The following is a 22452-nucleotide window of genomic DNA, read 5'->3' as shown; positions in this document are numbered from 1 at the left end:
TAGTGGAAATAAAAATAAGAAAGAGGAGTCCCCACTGTGGCAAAATGGGTTAAGAATCTGACTGCAGCAGCTTGAGTTACCACAGAGGTGTAGGTTGAGTCCCTGGCCCAGAGTACTGGGTTAAAGGCTCTGGTGTTGCCATAGCTGTGGCATAGGTCACAGCTGTGGCTCAAATTCAGTCCCTGGCCTGGGAACTTCCATATGCTGTGGGTGTGGCCATAAAAAACAACAGCAGCAACAACAAAATAAACAAGAAAGAAACTGCCTAGATATAATAAGCCAAATACACAAATTTTGAAGAAATATTGCGTTGCATTTTTATAGAAAAAAAATGATTTTCAATTCCTAGTCAGTCCTTTATCTGCAATTTACAGATCCAAAGATCTCAGTTTTTTTCATGGCTTCATAGAAAGTCCATTTAATGGTAGAACTTGACCTGAACAAAAATGAAGATGTTTAATTCTACTTGATATGAGGTTTTCCTTTAGAAAGCTTGACATTTATTACAAAGTATTGCCCTTTCCCTATTGAATATGTTACATAATAGAATGTTATATTAATTGGACTTAATAGAATCCTAAAGCAATTGATTATTAAAATAAACTTGGCCCCAGGAGTTTCCAGTAAAGTATTGTGGACTTACATGAGTAATTTTATAAACAATAAATTTAATAACTTTTATATGAAAAGCTTCTTTTTATTACCTAAATTTAGGGGGTCCATGTGTGTGCCTAAAGCAAATTAAGTGATAAAACAATGAGGCAAGATTGAGAAAAACTGGTCTAATAGAATAATATACCAAAAAAAAAAAAAATGGAGTTCCCGTCGTGGTGCAGGGGTTAACGAATCCGACTAGGAACCATGAGGTTGAGGGTTCGGTCCCTGGCCTCACTCAGTGGGTTAAGGGTCTGGCGTTACCATGAGCTGTGGTGTAGGTTGCAGACGCGGCTCGGATCCTGCGTTGCTGTGGCTCTGGCATAGGCCGGTGGCTACAGCTCCGATTCAACCCCCAGCCTGGGAACCTCCATATGCCGCGGGAGCGGCCCAAGAAATAGCAACAACAACAACAAAAAGACAAAAGACAAAAAAAAAAGAATAATATACCCCTGATCCTTCCTACCCCCAAAACCTTCTCAGAATATCTTATTGGCTTTGGTATGAGGTCATTTCACCCATGCATTCAGTGGATATTTATTTAGAGCCTGTTATGTTCTGGGCATTGAATTATACCTGGTAAACAAAACAGACATAATGTGTTATGAAAGACAATAAACAAAGTCTAGTACACTGTCTAACACTAGTTGGTGCTAAATAAATATTTGTTGGGTGAATTAATCTAATGTCAATAAGTAAAGGCTGTGAAGGTTAAAGGGGTGTTGTAATAAGGGATGGGGTAAGGAGCTGTTTAGATTAAATGATCAAAATAGTTCTATTTTAAGAGAAAACACTGCACGTTTGAGATAAAATTGGAAGAATGATCCCATGCCAGTCCCACTTGGAAAATTTTGTCAGGTGAAATTGCATGAGCATGGACCCAGAACATCTTCTTATGCCAGTAAAATTTTTAATGCCCAAAGAATAGTGGAGGTTTATCAAAAGAATTCAGGGAGTTCCCACTGTGGCTCAATGGTTAATGAACCCAACTAACATCCATGACGACGCGGGTTCAATCCCCGGCCTCGCTCAGTGGGTTAAGGATCTGGCGTTGCCATGAGCTGTGGTATAGGTCGCAGACGCAGCTTGGATCCTGTGTTGCCGTGGCTGTGGCGTAGGCTGGTAGCTATAGCTCTAATTAGACCCCTAGCCTGGGAACCTCCATATGCCGCGGGTGAGGCCCTAAAAAGACCAAAAAAAAAAAAGAAAAAGAATTTAGGCGTCGGCTAGAAGGGGCTCACACTGGCCAAATATAGGGTTATAGGGTTAACAAAATTATTAACGTATTATAAACTATAGATAAGAGTCCCTGAATCTATACTGATATAAATGAATGCATGCATGCATGAATTAATGTGTGCTTACTTACAGTAGAATACCCACTAATGTAGAAAATATGAGAATTAGAAAAATCATTTTGCAGCTACCATAGAAATAACTGCTTAACACAAGAATCATAAATTAAGTAGAAACCAACACCTGGGTACTAAATATTCTAGGCTGTTGTTGCTTCTAAGTCATCCTAGTAAACAAAGGCAGAAAATGTATAGGTGTCTGTATGTAAACACACACATTTCTCTCTATAGTAAAATAGGATATTTACATGGTTTCCAAATAGCTCCCTGCCATGTAATGTGTTAGTGCATTACATGGCAGGGAGTAAGAAATGTATTAATTACTGTATTAGTTTCCTAAGGCTGCTGTAATAAAGTGTCATGCTTTGGGTGCATTAAAACAGAATGCATTGTCTCACAGCTCTGGAGGCTAGCAGTCTGAAATCAACATGTCAGTAGGGCCATGCTCCCTCTATAACCTTAGGGGAGAATCCTTCCTGACCTCTTCCTAATTTCCAGTGGTTTGCTGGCCATCTTTGGCATGCCCTGGATTGCAGTGAAGCCCTTCCATCTCTGTCATCACATGGCATTTCTCCCTGTGTGTCTGTGGCTCTGTGGCTCTTCTTCTCATAAGGACACCAGTCAAATTGCATTAAGGGCAGACGCTATTTCAGTGTGAGTTCTCAACTAGTGCATCTACAACAACCTTATTTCCAAATAAATTCACTTTCTAGCTACAGAAAGCTAGGACTTCAGCATATCCTCTTATTTGCCCATGTTTAATGCATTTATTTCTAAAATGCTTTTAAGAAGGTAACACCAATTTACACCCTAATCTATGCAAAGACAAGTTGGCATAGATGACAAAAATAGTAATATTCATTGCTGGTACTGGTTCTAATTAATATTTCTTTGATTACCACTAAAAAGGAATGTTTTTTACATAGTGTTCTGGCCATCTTTTTTTTCTTCTTACTGTTGTAAAAAAACCGCACATAATGTTGAATTTACCATCTTAACCACTTTTAAGTGTACAGTTAAGTAAACTGTATTCACATTGTTGTGCAACAGATCTCTAGAACTTTCATCTTGCAAAATTGAAACTGTATACTCATTAAACACTAATTTCTCCTCCCACTTATCCCAGTCCTTAGCAACCACCTTTCTACTTTTTGTGATTTTTGACTACTTTAGTTACTGCATATGAAGTAGAATCATGCAGTATCTGTCCTTTTATGACTGACTTCTTTCAGTCATCCATGTTGTAGCATATGACAGGATTTCCTTCCCTTTTTAAGGTGGCATATTTCATTGTATAACTGTATCACATTTTCATTTTTAAAATTTTATTTTATTGGAGTATAATTGGCTTATAAAGTTGTGTTAGTTTCAGGTGTAAAGCAAAGTAAATCAGTTATACATAAACATATATCCATTCATTTTCAGATTATTTTCCCATATAGGTTATTATAGAGTATTAAGTAGATTTCCCTGTGCTATACTATAGGTCCTTGTTACCTATTTTATATATAGTATTGTATATATGTCAGCCTCAACCCCCTAATTTATCATTCTCCCCATGTTTCACCTTTGATAACCATAAATTTGGTTTCAAAATCTTTGAGTCTGTTTCTATTTTGTAAGTTCTTTTGTATCTTTTTTTTTAAGAATCCATATATTAGTGATCTCATATGATAGATGTCTTTCTCTGTCTCACTTACTTCACTTAGTATGATAATTTCTAGGTCCATCCATGTTGCTGGAAATGGCATTGTTTCATGCTCTTTGTGGCTGAGTAATATTCCAGTGTGTATATGTACCACATCTTCTTTATCTGTTCCTCTGTTGATGGACATTAGGTTGCTTCCATGCCTAGGCTATTGTAAATAGTGCTGCAGTGAACACTGGGGTGGATATTTTCAAATTATGATTTTCTCTGGATAGCTGTCCAGGAGTGGGATTGCTGTATGATATGGTAGTTATATTTTTAGTTTTTTGAGGAACCTCCATACTATTCTGCATAGTAGTTGCACCAATTCATATTCTCACCAACAGTGTAGGATGTTCCTTTTTCTCCACACCCTCCTCAGCATTTGTTGTTTGTAGACTTTTTGATGATGGCCATTCTGACTGGTGTGAGGAGATACCTCATTGCAGTTTTGATTTACACTTCTCTAATAATTAGTGATGTTGAGCATCTTTTCATGTGCTTTTTGGCCATCTTCATATCTTCTGTGGAGAAATGTTTGTTTAGATCTTCTGACCCTTTTTTAATTGGGTTCTTTGTTTTTTTTGGTGTAAAGCTTTATGAAAGGTTTGTGTATTTTGAAGATTAATCCCTTGTCAGTTGCTTTATTTGCAAATATTTTCTCCCATTCTGAGGGTTGTCTTTCCATTTTTTTTATGGTTTCCTTTGCTGTGCAAAAATTTTTAAGTTTAATTAGGTCCGTTTTGTTTATTTTTGTTTTTATTTTCATAGGATGTGGATCAAAAAAGATATTTCTGCAATTTATGTCAAAGAGTATTCTGCCTATGTTTTCCCTCTAAGAGTTTTATAGTATTTAGTCTTATATTTAGGTCTTTAATCCATTTTGAGTTTATTTTTGTGTATCACATTTTCTTTATCCATTCATCCACTGATAAACATTTGGGTTGCTTCTACCTCTTGGCTATTGTAAATAATGGAGCGGTGAACATGGGTGTGTAAATGTCTCTTCAATGTCCTGCTTTGATCTACATATTATAATAAATACATAGGGAAAAACAGTAACTTTATTGTGCAGAAACCTGGAAAACACTACTTTCACCAAACAATCAAAGTTTCCATCACCAGTAATGGAACAAGTTGATACCACATGCCTCTTGATATGATGCATCAAAAAGAACCACCAATACTGTGATGTTCCTGCCTAAAATCATGTCTCAAATCTAAACAAGAAGGAATATCTGATAAAAGCAAACTGAGAGACGTTATACAAAATTACTGGCCTTATTGTTCAAAAATATGAAGCTTATGAAGCTGGACCAAGGAACTCCAGATTTAAAATGACTAAAGAGACACTACAATCAAATGCAGGTGTATGATATTGAGCTGAAATTATCAGCTGTTTTAGAAAATAAATTGTATAGATAGAGAAATGGATAGATATACAGATAGAAATAAAAAATCAAGTATGATAAAATGTTAACATTTGGTAAGTGTGAGTATAGGGTAATAGTTGTGCTATATATTTAAAATGTTTTACAAGTCTGAAATTATCTCAAAATAAAAATTATTAAAAATAGCACTCTAATTAAAATATTAAGAATTGATAGAAGGGAAAGGAGTTAATGCAGAGGAAAGAAGAGCAACTTTTGAGAGTAAGATGAGGAAGAAAAAATTGGTAGAACTATTTGTCTTCGAGAAATATTTTATACATAGAATTGACAGGATCTGCTGATTGTTTGGAAATGTGGGGAAAGGAGGAATGAAAATAATTTCCAGAGCATGGCCTTGCTTCCTGGGTATATTTTTGATCTATTTTACTGAGTTTGAGAAGGCTGAGCAAAGAATATATATTAAGGATAAAACCAAGAGTTTAGTTTTGATTTTTTTTCTAGTGACAAAGGCCAACTCTTACTAGGGCAAAGAGCAGGGTAGATGTGCCATCTCAGGAATTTTCTGTGCCATTTGCCAAATTTTTGTGTATATAAATTTGTGGTAAGCCTCTGAAACAAATTTTATTGGCTACAACAGATAGTAAAACGTTAACTAGATATGTATACTAATGCGTGTTTATGTCTATATCAGTACAGAGTGTCCAAAGGTTCTGTCATGGATATAGATAATGAAGTTCAGGGTTCTTTTTTCAGGTGAATGTGTAACACAGAGCTATCTTAGACAAACCTAAAGAAGAACAAACACATTTCATAAGCAAATAGAGTTATGGCCTAATTTATCTGCAGTGATTCCTTATCTCTGAAAAGTATTGAAAAATTAAAATGAATAGTTAAAATTGCTTCCTCTCTGTGTTCCAGGATCTGAATGTTGAGATCAACAGCCTCCAGGCTGAACCAAATAGTCAGGGTCATTGAAACAGACAAATTCTTTACTGACTGTACATGGAATTTCTAATAAGACATAACAGAGGTTCTGGTCCTATATCTTGACAGCTTAAAATCATGAATTAGGCATGTGAGGTCTTTCTTAAAAGAGCTTGGATCTCTCATGTCTACTAATTCTGCATCAGAGTGACTCACAAGCCTATTTTGTGAGAAATAGTCTATTTTGTATGAAATGCCAAGTGCCAAAAAATTTTTAAATGCAATGGAATATGTGTCATTCAACTATATTATGCTAAGTAGCTTACTTCTTGATGTGTCATTTATCTATAGTTACAATTCTTCTGTGTAACAAATTACCCCCCAAAATGATGAGCATTTTTAAAGCTCACCTTGGATCAACTATTTAGGCTGGGTTTGATTAGAAGTTTTTTCCTCACCTCAGCTAAATTTCCTCATGTGTAGTTACGTTGCCTAACTACTGTCTCAATTGGTGTGGTGGGAAAACTTGGTTTCCTTCAAGTTTGTTTCATTTAATTGGGCTGGCATGGGCATGTTCTTGTAGCATGGCAGAAACACAAAAAGTTATAAGAAAATGTATATCTTCTTTCAAGCCACCCTTTGTTACACACTTGCTAAAATATCTTTTGGTAAATCCAACTAAACTGACTGAGCCATAAATCAGAGTAGGAGAGACTATAAGATTACAGGGCATACTAAATATGGCAGCAGCTATTAACTGGGACCATTAATGCAATCAGTCTACCTTAGTCTGATCACTGGCCCTGTTTATTTATGTTCCTTCCACATGCAGAATACACTTAAACCTCTTTCAAGACTCCAAATTCTCATCAAAACATGGCAACAGACTGAAAATACAAGATTTATGATCTCCAAGAGATTCAGATGCTTCACCTTGGGTGTGACCCCCTCTTGTATGGAGACATATATTAAACTGTGAGTATCTACCTCACTCCTACAGTTCCACATGGACTGGTGAGACAGAGACTTGATAAATACAATAGCTACTTTTAGCATTGGAGACGTATAACAGTCATTGATTTGTTTTCAGCTGCTGTATAGAAATTATCACATACTTAGCATCTTAGAACAACACATACAAGCTACCTCACAGTTTCCATGGGTCAAGAGCCTGGGTATGGATTAGGTGAGTCCTCCACTCAAGGTCTCACCAGGCTGAACTCAAGGCATTGGGTTGGGTTACGATCTCATTTAAGTTGCAGGGTGCCCTTCCAAGTTCACTGATTTTTGGAAGAATTAAACTCCTGGTGATTATAGTACTGAAATCCTGCCCTCTCCGTGGCTGTAGGCTGGAGACCGCTCTCACCACCTAGACGTTGCTCTCAGTTCCTTGCCATATAGCCCCATACATAGTCGTTCACAACGTGGTATTTTCTTTCTTAAGATCAGCAGGGGACTCTCATTTTGAATCCTCAATCATTCTTTTAGAGCTCACTTGGTTAGGCTAGACTTGGGGATAATCTCTTTTTTAAAAAAACCCTCAAAGTCAACTGATTAGTAACCTAAGCACACCCTATTTCTTAGTCCCTTCTATACTCGATGAGAGGGGATTATACAGGGTGTATAGTTTTACCAGAAGTATGAACAATGGGAGTTATCTTAGGATTCTGCCTATCATAATTCTCTCTGATTCCCAAAGATTCATATATATTGACAAGTGTCATATCCTCTTCTTGAATAGATCCTTTTATCATTAAATAGTGTCCTTCATTGTCTTTTTTTATGGCCTTCATTTTAAAGTCTATTTTGTCTGATATGAGTATTGCAACTCCTGCCTTCCTGCCTTTTTCTCTTGCATCAAATACCTTTTTCCATCCCGTCACTTGCAATTTATATGAGTCCTTTGCCCTAAGGTGAGTCTCTTGCAGGCAAGTATTGCAGGCTCTTGTTTTTTTTTAGTCCAGTCTGCCACTCTATATCTTTTGGTCCATTGATGCTTATGGTAATTATTGATAAATTTGTATTTATTGACAATTTAAACCTTGTTTTCCAGTTGATTCTATGTTTCTCTTTTGTTCCTTTCTTATTTTGGTTGGATGATTTCCTTTTATTTTATACTTGTGTCGTCTTTTTAGTTTTTGTGTATGTATGCTTTGGTTTTGATTTGTGGTTGCCCTGTTTTTCAAGTATGTTAACCCCTTCTTATATCTGCTTGCTTTAGCCTGATAGTTATATAGGCTCAAACACATTCTAGAAAAAAATAATCTAGATTTTCTCACTTTCTCCCCCCACGTTTTATGATTTTGAGGTCCTTTTTTAACAACTTCATATTTATCCTTTTGCTATCCCTTTTGTTTTTCATCACTTTTACAATAGTTTTTTTTTTCTTTTAGTTCTGTATAGTGGCTTATTTAGTTCTGTATAGTGGCAAATTATTCACAGAAATGGAAATATTAATTGCTTTTAAATATATGACAAGATGCAATATAACCCTATGCAGTGGTAGCCAGGAATGGGAAAACTATATATTGATAGGGAAATATCTCCAAGGAATATTGCTAAGCAAAAAAAAAAAAAAGTACAGGAGTTCCTGTCATGGCTCAGTGGTTAACAGATCCAACTAGGAACCATGAAGTTGCGGGTTTGATCCCTGGCCTTGCTTACTGGGTTAAGGATCTGGCATTGCCGTGAGCTGTGGTGTAGGTTGCAGATGCGGCTTGGATCCCGTGTTGCTGTGACTCTGGCGTAGGCTGGTGGCTACAGCTCTGATTGGGCCTCTAGCCTGGGAACCTCCATGTGCCATGGGAGCAGCCCTAGAAAAGGCAAAAAGACAAAAAAAAAAAAAAGTACAGAAACCTGGATAATATAGTACATACGCTTTAAAGAAATGAGTGTATATATATCCTTGTGATGTATAAAGAACTTTATAAGAATACCTCAAAAATCTAGTCAAAGTGGGAAAGTAGAAGTCATTAGAATTAGACAGATAAGAAAGGGACTGTGGAGGGAAAATAAAACTTTACTTTTAATATTTTTTATTTTTGAGCCATCCAACTATATTGTGTATTCAAAAATAAATTAATGAAAATAAATAATAAAGGAAGTTGAACTTGAAAGAAAAAGCTAGAGGGCACAGCCAGTGCCAGTAACATTCCTATTTCTGTTATCACCACACATCTCCCCTGGTATTTTAAAGATGACCAGAATGCTGAGAGAGAAGCTTACCGATCTTCTGGTGTCTTCTTACTAACCACCCCTTTTAACTCCATTGGTATTTTCAAAGCTAGCACCTTGCCAGAAATGAAGTGTACACATGCTTCAGGCGGGAAGTGATGGTCAATTTTAATTTTTGTTCCAATAGTATGCCTGTTCCTTATACATGTCCCCACTCAGATAAAATTAGAACTCCAAGGAAAGAATTAAAGATAGTGACTGGTCTGGTAGAAGCAAGGTACCAAAGGTTTAAAGGTTTGTTTTAGAAAAGAAAACAAACAAACAAACAAACTGATGACTGCAATATGTTAGAACAGAGAAAAATAAATCACAACAATAAAGAGTAATACTATAAAACAGGGTGGAAGTTGTAAGACTAAAAATTACAGTTAACAGAATAAATAGGAAACTGTAAAATCTCTCTGGAAATATTTGGCATACAGCTATGCTGCTTGGTTGATTCAGAGTGAAAATTTAAACCATCATTGGGCCACACAGGGATGAGCCATGGGGGGGAGTAAAGATCAGGCCAAGATGCTCCTCAGGAGCAAACTTGGAATTTGCCTTTAATCACAAACAGATGGGCCATTGAGGGCCCATGTTTCTGCTCCATATAGCACAGACTCAATAATTCTGTAAAATGTTTAAGGAAGGTGTAACCAAAAGCCCAGTGCAGCACATAAAAAAAAAAAAAAGGAAAAGGAAAAAGAAAAACTCAATAAAGCTCCCATAGAATGACCAGGTTTGAGCACTATTGCTTCCTGGTGTACCCTCCAAGTTAAACTATTTATGTAATGGAGTCCAAGTAATGGAATGGAATGATGTACTGCATGGAATTATAAACCATAAACCAGCCATATGTTGGAGAAAATCTTGTTTTAAAAAAATAAAATTGTAAGTTTTTGATATAAGGATATTAAAAGTAGTTGTAGTTATCTTAAAAACATCTTTTCAATTTGCCTTTTAATTTACTTATGGCATTTCCTTTAACCAAGAGAAATACTTCTTTTTTAAAAATGAGTATCACAATCCTATGCATTCTGCTTTCTTCTTTAGTGTCTGCGTTTAAGTTATTCTTTCTGTATCAGAGATTAAATCAAAATTAAGTTGTGGGAGTTCCCTTCATGGCTCAGTGGTTAACAAACCCCACTAGGACCCATGGGGATGTGGGTTTGATCCCTGGCCTCACTCAGTGGGTTAAGGATCTGGCATTGCCGTGAGCTGTGATGTAGGTCACAGATGCAGCTCGGATTCCACATTGCTGTGGCTGTGGCGTAGGCTGGCAGTTGTAGCTCTGATTCAACCCCTAGCCTGCGAACTTCCATATGCCACCAGTGCAGCCCTTGCTTATGTAGAATTCCGTGTTCACTAAGTTATAAACCCTCCTGTATGTGAGACTCTGTTCCCAGTTTTTTCGTCCAGTCCTTTGATGTAGCCCATGAATTTCGTTGTAATTTTCTGGATTTCTTTATTACTGTTGAGTGTGAATATTTCTCTTATTATTCTGTGTGGTGGCCATGGAGGTGCTCTCAGATCTCCCCTCAGAAACCCACTGTGTGAAACAGCATGTGAGAAAAGGAGTCAATATTTTGGAAGGGACAAAGGATCCTGATCAGCATTAGAGGTAGGGCTGCTTTCGCATGATGGAGGGTAGAAAGAATGTGTGTGGAACTCAGGTAGGTTGGGTTTTACTCAGTATTCCCTGATCCTACCATAACTGTGAATGAACTAACAATGCATCAACCCCAGCCTAATAAGAGTGTGATTACCAAGAGCTCACACCCTTCCAGAAGGAGCCTTTGGATCAAAACTCCAGATGAGCCACCAAGAGCTGTGTGGCTAAGGGCAAAATGGATTTGGAATTGGTAGTGGAGGAGGGAGATGAAGGCAATTGGAGTTGTGGACCAAAGGCTAATTTGAGACACAAGGACTATAGTTTGGCCTATTAACCCTCTTTTGAAAATTTATCTTTGTAAAAGTGGCCCATGGAAATCATGGAGGACAAATCCCCTGAAAATACGGGAGTGTGGATTCGTGTACAACACCAGGGGTGAATTGTGGTGGCTATGAAGGTGTCTATCTCCCTGTTCATCTCTCCCTTCAGGAGAATCCATCGTGAAGAAAGTCAGAGCACACAGTCAATGGATATGGCACCTCTGCAACTGCCTCATTTTTCAGGCTGAGATCTTAATCTCCCTGGTCTGCCCCCCACCCACAATGAGCATGATGGGGATTTTTTAGCCAAGTGATTCCTCTCTGATGCAGGACTCCTCTGAATGGGTGATCTTTGCTCCAGGGTTCCTCAATGGCTGGCGGAGACTTTCTCAAGGTTTCATGCACTCTGAAGCTCCCCTTACCCAAATGTCTATCCTTTCCCCTCCCTTTCACAGGTATCAGAAATGCATCATGGTTTGAAGGAAAGAGGGTAATTAAAGTGTCTAATAAATGTTGAGCTTGAACATTTTATGTAAAAAATTAGAAGCAGTCAAAATAGAAGACAAATGGGTACTGGGGAAAGTATTTGCAAAATTAGACAAAGGGTTATCATCCTATTATACAAAGAATGCTGCTTACAGATTACCAAGAGAAAGGCAAGCTTTTAATTACATATGGATAGAGGAAATCAATAGGCATTTTATTAAGACAAAATTGAAAGCTGAAAATGAATAATTATGACTTGATTCTCCTATTGGCCCAACCATTTTAAGAAGACACCTTACCTCAGAGAATTCTTTAACTATGTATGAGTTTTCCAGAGCTTAAATATTATCTCCTCAGAGAGGCCTTTTCTGACCTTTGTATGGAAGAAGCCTTTTTAACATTGTCTCCTTTTAAAATATATGGGAAAGGGAGAAAGGAGGGAAATAGTGTTATCTCCTCTCTTGAGTGGTCTAGTCACCTTCTCCAAGTCCCCTATTCCTTCATTAGTCTCTTCTCTGCCAAGGGTCATGGCTTACTCTGAAGTAGACTGCAGAATGGGAATTCCTGGATTAGAACACCTCCAAAGGCAACACTGCTATTTCTCTCAAGACCTCTGTTCGGTGGGGTTAAGCATGGGGCAGACCTGACTCTCCTTTCAGTCAAGATCATATCAGGTTGTTACAGTATCTCAAATTTTTCTGAAGGGCCAGGAAAACTAAAGCCACAGGAAACAGAGGAATTTTCCTGAATCCTCCAGCATCCTCAGGGATACAGGGAAAAGAAGACCATTAAGACCACATTCTAGTGAAGGGAGAGCATCTGATTTATGGTGTAAAATGAAGCCACTTGCTGGAGCCAGTTGCCATCAGAGAAGCAAATATCCACAGAAAAGATTACAAGGGCAAATGTTTACCAACATCTGGAGGCTGTGGCCAGGCATTTGGTCCTCACAGATGTAATCCCCAAAAGGAAAACAGACTTGGCAGTTAGGAAAGGAAGATCACAGATACCACTAGAATTTTTGGTAAATAAAAAAAAAGTGAGAGGAAATGATATGGGCTGAGAAAGAAGAAACAAGGTAAAGGGGTGAGAAAAACTCTCAGCCTTGTGTTTTGAAGAGTTAAATGGAGAACTGTAAACTTGAACGTTTGCTCTTGGGGCATTTTATGAGCTACTCCAGGTATGCCTCTATCGCTATCCTTGATGATGTGGTCTGAAGAAACACTTATGACCACCACACTGCCTTGTTCCAGAAAAGGATGTAAGATGATTTATAAAGTTAGACAAAATACAGCCAGATAACAACATTTGAAGTAGATGAGAGAGAAAAGGGGGCCAAGAATGAGGCTAACGTAGAATAACAAAGACCAGAGTGCCCTAATAGAGCACAAATTTAGCTCTAGTTTTTTAGCAGCAAATTTGAAAACCCAGCCCACAGTGTCCATATGATAGCAGCAAATGAACTAACTGTTCAGGAGAAGCACAGATATCCAATGCTAAGGCCAGAATGAAATAACTCTTGAGAGTCCACATAAAGAGGCTATTGTTACCTAATCAACAACATTCTCACAGCTGACATGATGATAACTTTCATGAGGCAGTTTTGTAGAGTGTTCAGCAATGCTGATCAAGGGCTCCAAACCAAAGGGAAATCCTAGGGGTACAGAAAGAGATATTGCACAGGTGGGTCTTTTCTGAGTGCTTGCCTGACTTAATTCTGAGGTACATTTTAAAGGGTCTGAGGAAGTGGTAAAAAACAAATTCTTAATATTCCTTTCTGAATACTATTTGCCCCAGCCAAACCCATAGCTGATAGATGTTAGGTATCTGGGAGTTCAGAACTGGATATCCTACACCTGGAGTTCTACTATTCCCGAGATCTAGGGGGAAAAAGTAGGAAGACAATAGAGGACACTGAGTAAGTGTAGGAGCGACATCTTTTGGGAAAATTTAGATGTCTAATAATCATGAGTTTCTGAGGGAGTACTCTAGAGCTTGGCCAAGTTTCTCTTTAGAAAAATAAAATTGAATATGCACTCTAAGACAGATGGGCCACTTAGGTTCCAAATTTCTGCTCAGTATAACCTAGTCTTAATTAATATTAGTGTGGAAAATGTGTAAAGAAGGCATAACCAAACATAGGGGCCATTAAAATTAATCCTCCCCTCCCCTGATTCCCAAAAAACATCCATAGAAAGCTGAGCTTTGAGTACTGTGATTTCCTGATGTTCTTCCAAGTTACATTATTTGCATAATGTACCTCAAGGTATCTGCATGAAGTGATCTTCTGTATAGAATTAATTAGGAATCAACTGAAATTTGAAAAATATCTTGGTTTTTCAAAACTCCAAGAGCTCTGTATATACTCAGGATATTAAACTTTCATTAAATAGCCATATTCTAAAATGTTCTGGCTTTTATTTTTTTTGTTAATATCTTTTGGTATATTTGTTTTAAATTTTTATATAACGGAATGGAACAATTCTGGCTTTATCTTTGGCTTTTTCTTTCATAGGTCTTTTCTCATCTTGATAAGGAAGAGCCTTTGTTTTCTATTACAAGTTAATCACTAATGGGATGTTGTCTATAAACTTAAATTTTACATAATGGCCCATCTCTGGGAACCCTGCCACCCAGGTAATGAGAATTAAGCTAAAATGCCTTTGTTTAGCTCAAAAACCCTGATCAGGTCCACCTGTGAATGGCTTCAGGAAGAAATTAACATGCGGTTTCTGGAGTAAGGCCGGAACTAGGCCTTTAACCCCTCCCCTTTTAGAGCAAAAGAAGCCTGATTTCTAACTCAGGGAAGATGGTTCTTTGGGGCGCTAGCCCACCATCTTCTCACTCTGCTGGCTTTCCAAATAAAGTCACTATTCCTTGTCCCAACAACTCATCTCTTGATTTATTGGCCTGTTGTGTGGTGAGCAGTATGAGGTTGGACTTTGACAAATTTTGACAAAATCAGCTAGGATCCGTGCTGCTGGTGGTCAGCTGGCCCCAGTTAGGGAATTTTCAGGTAAGACCCTATAGCTTCCCCGACCCCTTGTCCTGAGAAGCTTCCCTTCAAGATTCCCCTGAGGTGGGACTGATTGCCCTAGGGCTTGGCAGTTGGAGCACAGAATGGACATCTAGGAAATGATGGGCTCAATACAGTTGGGTAAGTCACTATAGTGCTTATAGCCAGAAACTCATTCCTCTCTTTGGAGCTTTTTCCTCGGGAATAAGTCAGTTTGTTTTGTATTTGAGTGAGGTGACTGTTGAAGACAGGAAATAGTTCCTGGACTTTTACCCCATCTGTAAACTGGTTCCTTTGTTTCTTTGGGCATTTTTGTGTGCCGTTTGTGTTTTGTTTGGTATTTCTGTCTTTAAAAAATGGGGAATGTTTTAACTTTCTAAAGTCCTCTGAGTGTTTCTTGCTTTTGCGTTTTCGTTTTTGTTTTGTTTTGCTTTTTAGGGCTGCATATGAGGCATATGGAAGTTCCCAAGCCAGGGTCGATCAGGCTACAGGTTTTTGGTGTGGTGTCCTTTTTGCAGACAATAGAATTGTAGCCTCTCTTACTTCTTTTTTTTTTTTTTTTTTGGTCTTTTGTCTTTGTTGTTGTTGTTGCTATTTCTTGGGCCGCTCCCGCGACATATGGAGGTTCCCAGGCTAGGGGTTGAATCAGAGCTGTAGTCACCGGCCTACGCCAGAGCCACAGCAACGCGGGATCCGAGCCGCGTCTGCAACCTACACCACAGCTCATGGCAACGCCGGATCGTTAAGCCACTGAGCAACGGCAGGGACCGAACCCTCAACCTCATGGTTCCTAGTCGGATTCGTTAACCACTGCACCACGACGGGAACTCCCTCTCTTACTTCTGATGCAGCTGCCAGCCTATGCCACAGCCTCAGCGGCAGAATCCAAGCCACGTCTGTGACCTACACCACAGTTCACAGCAATGTTGGATCCCTGACCCACTGAGTGAAGTCAGGGATCGAACCCACACATTCATGGATAGTAGTCGGATTCGTTTCCACTGCACCACAACAGGAACTCCCTGAAGTGCATTTTGGATAAGTGATCTGATTACAGCTGTGAATCCATGTCTGAGGAGAAGATACTTTATTGTAAGAATGTATGGCCACAGTACCTGATAGGATCTCTACATAGGGATTAGGCAAGATTATTTTGGGACCCTGTGCACCATGTATTATCACCCTTACTCTGTTCAGTATATCATTTTTGGTCTCCTGTGCCACTGGTCTGGGTGCAACAGCTCTCCAAGGGGTCACATTGCATTGGGGTTGAGTTGATTGTTTTTGGGATATGTAAAACCTCAAGACCAAACTTTAAGGGTCTATTTAGAGTTTTTTGTTTGTTCTTTGGTTTCTTCATTTCTTTTTGTCTTGGTACCATTTCTCTGTTAACAGTCTGATGTTAAATGGAGGAAATGAACAACAACAACCTGTCTTCACTTGTCTGCAAGTTGGACAGTCCCAGGAGAAGAGAAAGTTTCCTCTTGGCTCCTACAAATCACCCAAAGCCCTTTCCCAGAATTAAGCCCAGTTAGTTGATGCCAAGAGAAAAGGGCATCCTTTTAATGGTTCGATTTGATCACTTGCTATTTATGGTTTTACTGTGGTCTTTGAATGGCTCTATAGCCATCTTGTGAGGAAGGGAAGAATGATGAAATCCTCTATCTGCCTCTATGTGCAAGCATTTGTGCTATGACATGAGGGTGGAAAAAAGACAGGTGTCACATTAAGATAAAAGAAACCAAGGGAAATCTATCACACAGGATGAAAAGGAATGAGGGTGAGGGTATGTTTCTTCAACCTCCGCCCAGCTACTCTAGTCATTATATCCACCACTTCCTGTTTCTATCCAGCCCCAATCCTGACACTGGGAATCAAGAAATGGTCTAACCCCCGCTTTTAATAATTAATTAGAAAGACCTGTGTTAGCTCCTGGGGCACAGAGACTTAGTGTGATATTGTCATCTTAGACCTAATAAGGCACTCAAGTTGAACCTGTAGCCACTTCTGGAGCAGGGCAATTTCCTTTGTGCCCATATCCTGTGGCAGGCGTTCATGCAAATGGCCATCCAGCTGGGTTTCTTTGGATGCATAATCCTTTCTTCACCTCAGACTTATTGAATTAAAGATCACAGCCCTCCTTACTAGGGAGGATATGCTTACAAGAGATGAAGGGAAAATGGTCATTGATAAGGCCAGGGAAGAAGTGTACGAGCTCCAGCTAACAGGGCCAAATGATACAGCTGAAGCCCATTTGGCAGTACCCACAGTTTAAACAAATCAGGACCCCATCAAGGAGGAATGCCCTTAATAAAGCTCTACTGTCAATGCATCTTGGCAGGGCTTTGAAAAGGGGTACCAAAGCAAAAGAGTATGAAAAAAAAAAAGTCAAGAAATTCAGCAAAAACCAAATGAAGGCTCTTCTGAATTTTTGGCGATGGTCTCTCAGGCCTATGCAAGTTATACTGATGCAGATCCCGGGGCCCTTGAAAGTAAGGAAATGGTAAATTTGACCTTTTTTGGACAAAGTGACTCAGATAACTTTCAGAAGAAAGTTGTAAAAATTAGATGATGTGTTTGGAATGAATCCTTCTCAACTGGTAGATGTTACTTTTAAAATGTTCTTGACAACAGCGAACAATGACAGAAGAAGATGCCAAATGAAATGCCACCTTATTTTGGTTACGTTTTTATTTGAAATATAGTTGATTTATAGTGTTTTGTTAGTTTATAATGTACAGCAAAGTGATTCAGTTATACATACATATATACATATATATATACTTTTTTCTATATTCTTTTCCATTATGGTTTATTACAGCATATTGAATATAATTCCCTGTACTATACAGTAGGACCTTGTTATTTACCTGTTTTATATATGGTAGTTTATATCTACTAATACAGACTCCTAATTTATCCCTCACTTCCCCACACCTTTCCTCTTTTGCAACCATAAATTTGTTTTCTATGTCTGTGAGTCTTTTTCCATTATGTAACAGGAAACAGTGTCATATTTTATTTTTCTCTTTTAAGAATTTTTTTGAAGTATAGCTGATTTATAATGTTCTGATAATTTATACTGTACACAAAGTGATTCAGTGATACATATACATACATCCATTCTCTTTCAGATTCTTCTTCCATATAGAATATCACAGAATAAAGGGTAGAGTTCTCTGCTATACAGCAGTTCCCATTGGCCATTCTATATAACTCAGTGTGCATATGATAATCCCAGACCCCCAGTCCATCCCTCTGCCCCCATTTGTGCCCTTTTGTAACCCTAAATTTGTTTTCTTTTTATCTTCTGCAAATAAGTTCATTTGTGTCCTTTTCTTAGATTCTGCATGTAAGAGATACCATGATATTTGTCTTTCACAGTCTAACTTCACTTAGTATGATAATTTCTAGGTCCATCCATGTTGCTATGAATGGCATTATGTCACTCTTTTTAATGGCTGAGTAATATTCCATTGCATATATGTACAACATAGATTACACATTTAAGTGATATCATATGATATTTGTCTTTCTCTTTCTGAATTACCTTACGTAGTATGATGTAGTTCCATCCATGTTACTGCAAATGATGTTATTTCATTCTTTTTTTTATGGCTGAGTAATGTTTAATTGTATATATGTACCATGTATTCTTCATCCATTCATCTGTCAGTGGATATTTAGGTTGCTTCCATGTTTTGGCTATTGTAAATAGTGCTACAATGAATATTGGGGTGCACGTGTCTTTTCAAATTATAGTTTTCTCTTATATGCCCAGGAGTGGTATTGCTGGATCATATTGTAACTCTGTTTTCAATTTTTTAAAGAAACTTCATACTGTTCTCAGTAGTGGCTGCATCAGTTTACATTCCCCTCAAAGTGTAGGAGAGTCCCCTTTTCTCCACATTCTTTCCAGGATTTCTCATTGTAGAGTTTTTGATGATGGCCATTCTGACTAGTGTGTGATACCTCATTGTAGTTTTGATTTGCATTTCTTCAAAAATTGGTGATGAGCATTTTTTTCATGTTCTTGCTGGCCATCCATAGTATATCTTCTTTGAAGAAATAACTACTGAGGTCTTCTCCCCATTTTTGATTGGATTATTCTTTTTATTGAGTTATATGACTTGTTTGTATAATTTGGAGATTAAGCCCTTATTGGTTGCATTGTCTGTAGCTATATTCTCCCATTCTGTAGATTGCTATTTTCATTTTTTTCATTGTGTCCTTTGCTGTGCAAAAACCTTTAAGTTTGATTAGGTCCCATTTGTTTATTTTTGCTTTTATTTCTATTGCCTTGGGAGACTGACCTAAGAAAACATTTTTAGAGTTGATGTCAAAGAATGTTTTGCCTGATAATGTTTTGTATATGTTCTCTTCTAGGAGTTTTTATTTTTTTTATGTTTATTTTTGTGAATGTGTGAGGGTGTGTTCTAGTTTCATTGATTTACATGCAACTGTCCAGTTTTGCCAGCACCGCTTGCTAAAAAGACCATCATTTTCTCATTTTATATTCTTGCCTCCTTTGTCAAAGATTAATTAATAATAGGTATCTGAGTTCATTTCTGGGTTTTCTGTTCTATTCCATTGATCTGTCTATACCAGTCCCACACAGTCTTGATTACTGTAGTTTTGTAATATTGTCTGAAGTCTGGGAGTGTTATGCCAATCTATAGACTGTTTTGGGTAGTACAGACATTTTAAAAAGTAAATTCTTCAAACCAGGAGCATGGGGTATGTTACCATTTCTTTGAATCCTCTTTAATTTCCTCGATTAATATTTTATAGTTCTCAGAAGTATAAAATTTTCACCTTGTCAGTTTTATTTCTAGGTATTTTATTTTGGGGGTGCCATTTTAAAAGGTAGAGTTTTTTTTACATTCTGTTTCTATTATTTCATTGTTAGTATACAGAAATGCAATAGATTTTTTTTTAAGGTTTGTTGAAGTATAGTTAATTGGCAAGTTTTTTAGGGTTGTTTATTTTTGTTAGAACAACTCAAGCAAAATAAAATTCCAGTTTATTGTTGGACAACATTGTTTCACGCATATCAAACTAGCCAAAAATAAATAAATAAACATCAACTTCAGAGACAAAAAAGGAAAAAAAATGAAACTTTTTATCTTTGGTCTTTTTAACCATCTCATGCAAACCAGCCTCTTATAATACAGCTAAGTGCATACACAAAAAAATTTACTGGAATGCTCAGAATAAGATTTTTGTTGTTTTCGCTTTTTTACAAGTTTTTTTTTTTTCTCCTTTGAGATAATAATGAACATAGTCACACCACAAGCAAAGTTAGAAGTAGGGCAGCGAATGCTCCAAAGGCTGGTTTGGTCATCTGAGATCATTAAAAATGGCTGACCGCTAACAATATGTACAAAAATATAAAATGCAAATAAAAAATACAAATTTTCCTTTCTAAAGTACTTTAAGAAAAAAAGCACAGCCTTGTAAGTTTGGGTTTTTTTTTTTTCCTCCCCTATTGCAAATTCACATGTAGTTTTGGTCAGGTGGTAGAGAGCGTATGTCATCTGCAGGTGACACTGCCTGCAGTGGGTGGGCAGGCAGGACTCTCTACTTGAAGGTGACCAGGGTTAGGATTCTTCTGAGATGGGCAGTGGAGGGTGAATGGGTCGCAGTGGCTTTTTTTTTTTTTTTAACTTTTCCTTTTTTGCTATCTGGTCATCCTCATCAGTCTTTTGCTTTTTGGTGTCAACATTGTCATCCTCATCATCTTCAGCTGTCCGTTTGTCTGTAGCTGCCTCAGCCTCCTCATCCTTATCTCCATCTTCTTCTTCACCATCACCTTCCTCCTCCTCCTCTTCCTCTCCACCTTATTCCTCTACCTCATTGTCAGCCTCCTGCTCCCCATTTTCCTCATTAGCATTCCCATTAGCATGTGCCTCTCTCTCATTCTCCACCTCATCTGCAACATCCTTCTTTTTTAAGTCCTTGGTGGTGATCTTGGAGCTGGTGTCCATGGCTGCATCTGACATGATGGGGCATGCTGGTGATACAATGCAGCAGATTGAAAAGGAGCAGGAGTCCAAGGACTCTGACAATAAAGCTGCCAGAGTCCAAGGTGGCAGAGGAGACCCGGTGGAGGTGGCTGTGGCCAATGGAGAGCCAGACACGGGAACAATGCAAAGATGTCTTTTCAGAGCAACCAATAGGGGGATTCACAATTTTATGATAATTTATGTTGTACAACAAAGTGATCCACTTACACATATATGTACATACATTCTCTTTTAGATTCTTTTCCCGCATAGATTATCACAGAACATTGGGTGGAGTTCTCTGTGCTATACAGCAAGTCCCCTTTGGCCAGACTTCATTCCGTATACCTCAGTGGGCATACGCCAATCCCAAACTCCCAGTCCATCTACTGGCCTCACCCCGAAAACTGTCCCTTTTGGTAACCATAAATTTTTTAAAGTCTGTGAGTCTGAGGTTATTCCTTCTTCACCCTTTTGGAAAAGTTTAAGAAGGATTTCTAAGTTCTTTTTTTGTATGTTTGGTAGAATTCACCTGTGAAACCATCTGGTCCTGGATTTTTGTTTGTAGGGAGTTTTTTTTTTATGACATTCAATTTAATCTCTAGTGATTGGTCTGTTCAATTGATCTCTTTCTTCCTGATTCAGTTTGGGTGGGCTGTATGTCTCTAGAAAGCTGTCCATTTCTTCTAGGTTGTCAGATTTGTTGTCATATAATTGTTCAGAGTATTCTCTTATGGTATTTTTGTATTTCTGCAGTATCTGTTGAGATTTATCATTTTTTATTTCTTATTTTGAGTTCTTTCATTCCTCTTCTTGGTGAATCTGGCCAGAGGGTGTCAATTTTGTTTTCCCTTTCAAAGAACAAGCTCTTGGCTTTATTGATTTTTTTTTTTGTATTGGTTTTTGAATCTCTATTTTATTGAATTCCTCCCTGATCTTTATGATTTCCTTCCTTCTGCTGGCTTTAGGAAAACCTAAAAGTTTGTTCTTATTTTTCTAATCCTTTTAGGTGGTGGGTTAAGTTGTCAATTTGAGATTTTTCTTCTTTTTGAGGAAGTCCTGTATTGTGATGAACTTCCCTCTAAGCACTTCTTTTGCCACATCCCATAGATTTTGATTGATTGTGTTTTCATTATAATTTGTCTGGAGGTATTTTTTAATCTCCTTTTGGATTTCCTCATTGACCCTTTAGTTTTTTTAGTAGGATGTTACTTAGTCTCCATGTAGTTTTTTATTTTATTTTTTTTTCCTGTGGTTGATTTCCAGTTTCATGCCATTGTGGTCAGAGAAGATATCTGAAATAATTTCTATACTCTTAAATTTGTTGAGGTTAGTTTTGTGCCACAGTATATGGTCAGTCCTAGAGAATGTTCTAAGTGTACTTGAAATGAATATATATTCTGATTTTTTTAGATGTAATGTCTTAAAATTGCACTCCCCAAAATTAAATACCTAGGAATAAACCTGACCAAAGAGATGAAAAACTTATATGCTGAGAACTAAAAAATTTTAGTGAAGGAAATTAAAGAGGATTCAGAGAAATGGAAAGATATTACATACTCCTGGATTGAAAGAATTAATGTTAAAATGGCCATACTTCACAGAGCAATCTACAGATTCAATGCAAGCCCTATCAAAGACCCATGACATTTTTCACAGAACTAGAACAGACAATCCAAAAATTTATGTGGATCATAGAAGACCCAGAATTGCTAAAGAAATCCTGAGGAACAAAAACCAAGCAGGAGGAAGAGCTCTCCCAGACTTCAGATAATATTACAAAGCT

At 37.7% G+C, this 22452-nt stretch overlaps 1 pseudogene; it reads right to left on the bottom strand.

Annotated features, from left to right (window-relative positions):
• Positions 1-20261: 20261 nt before the first annotated feature.
• LOC125112156 (prothymosin alpha-like) lies at positions 20262-20835 on the bottom strand (annotated as a pseudogene).
• Positions 20836-22452: the final 1617 nt, after the last annotated feature.

The sequence above is a fragment of the Phacochoerus africanus genome, chromosome 11, assembly GCF_016906955.1.
Source record: "Phacochoerus africanus isolate WHEZ1 chromosome 11, ROS_Pafr_v1, whole genome shotgun sequence".
NCBI classification, from domain to species: domain Eukaryota; kingdom Metazoa; phylum Chordata; class Mammalia; order Artiodactyla; family Suidae; genus Phacochoerus; species Phacochoerus africanus.
This window is presented reverse-complemented; position numbering and strand designations above follow the sequence as displayed.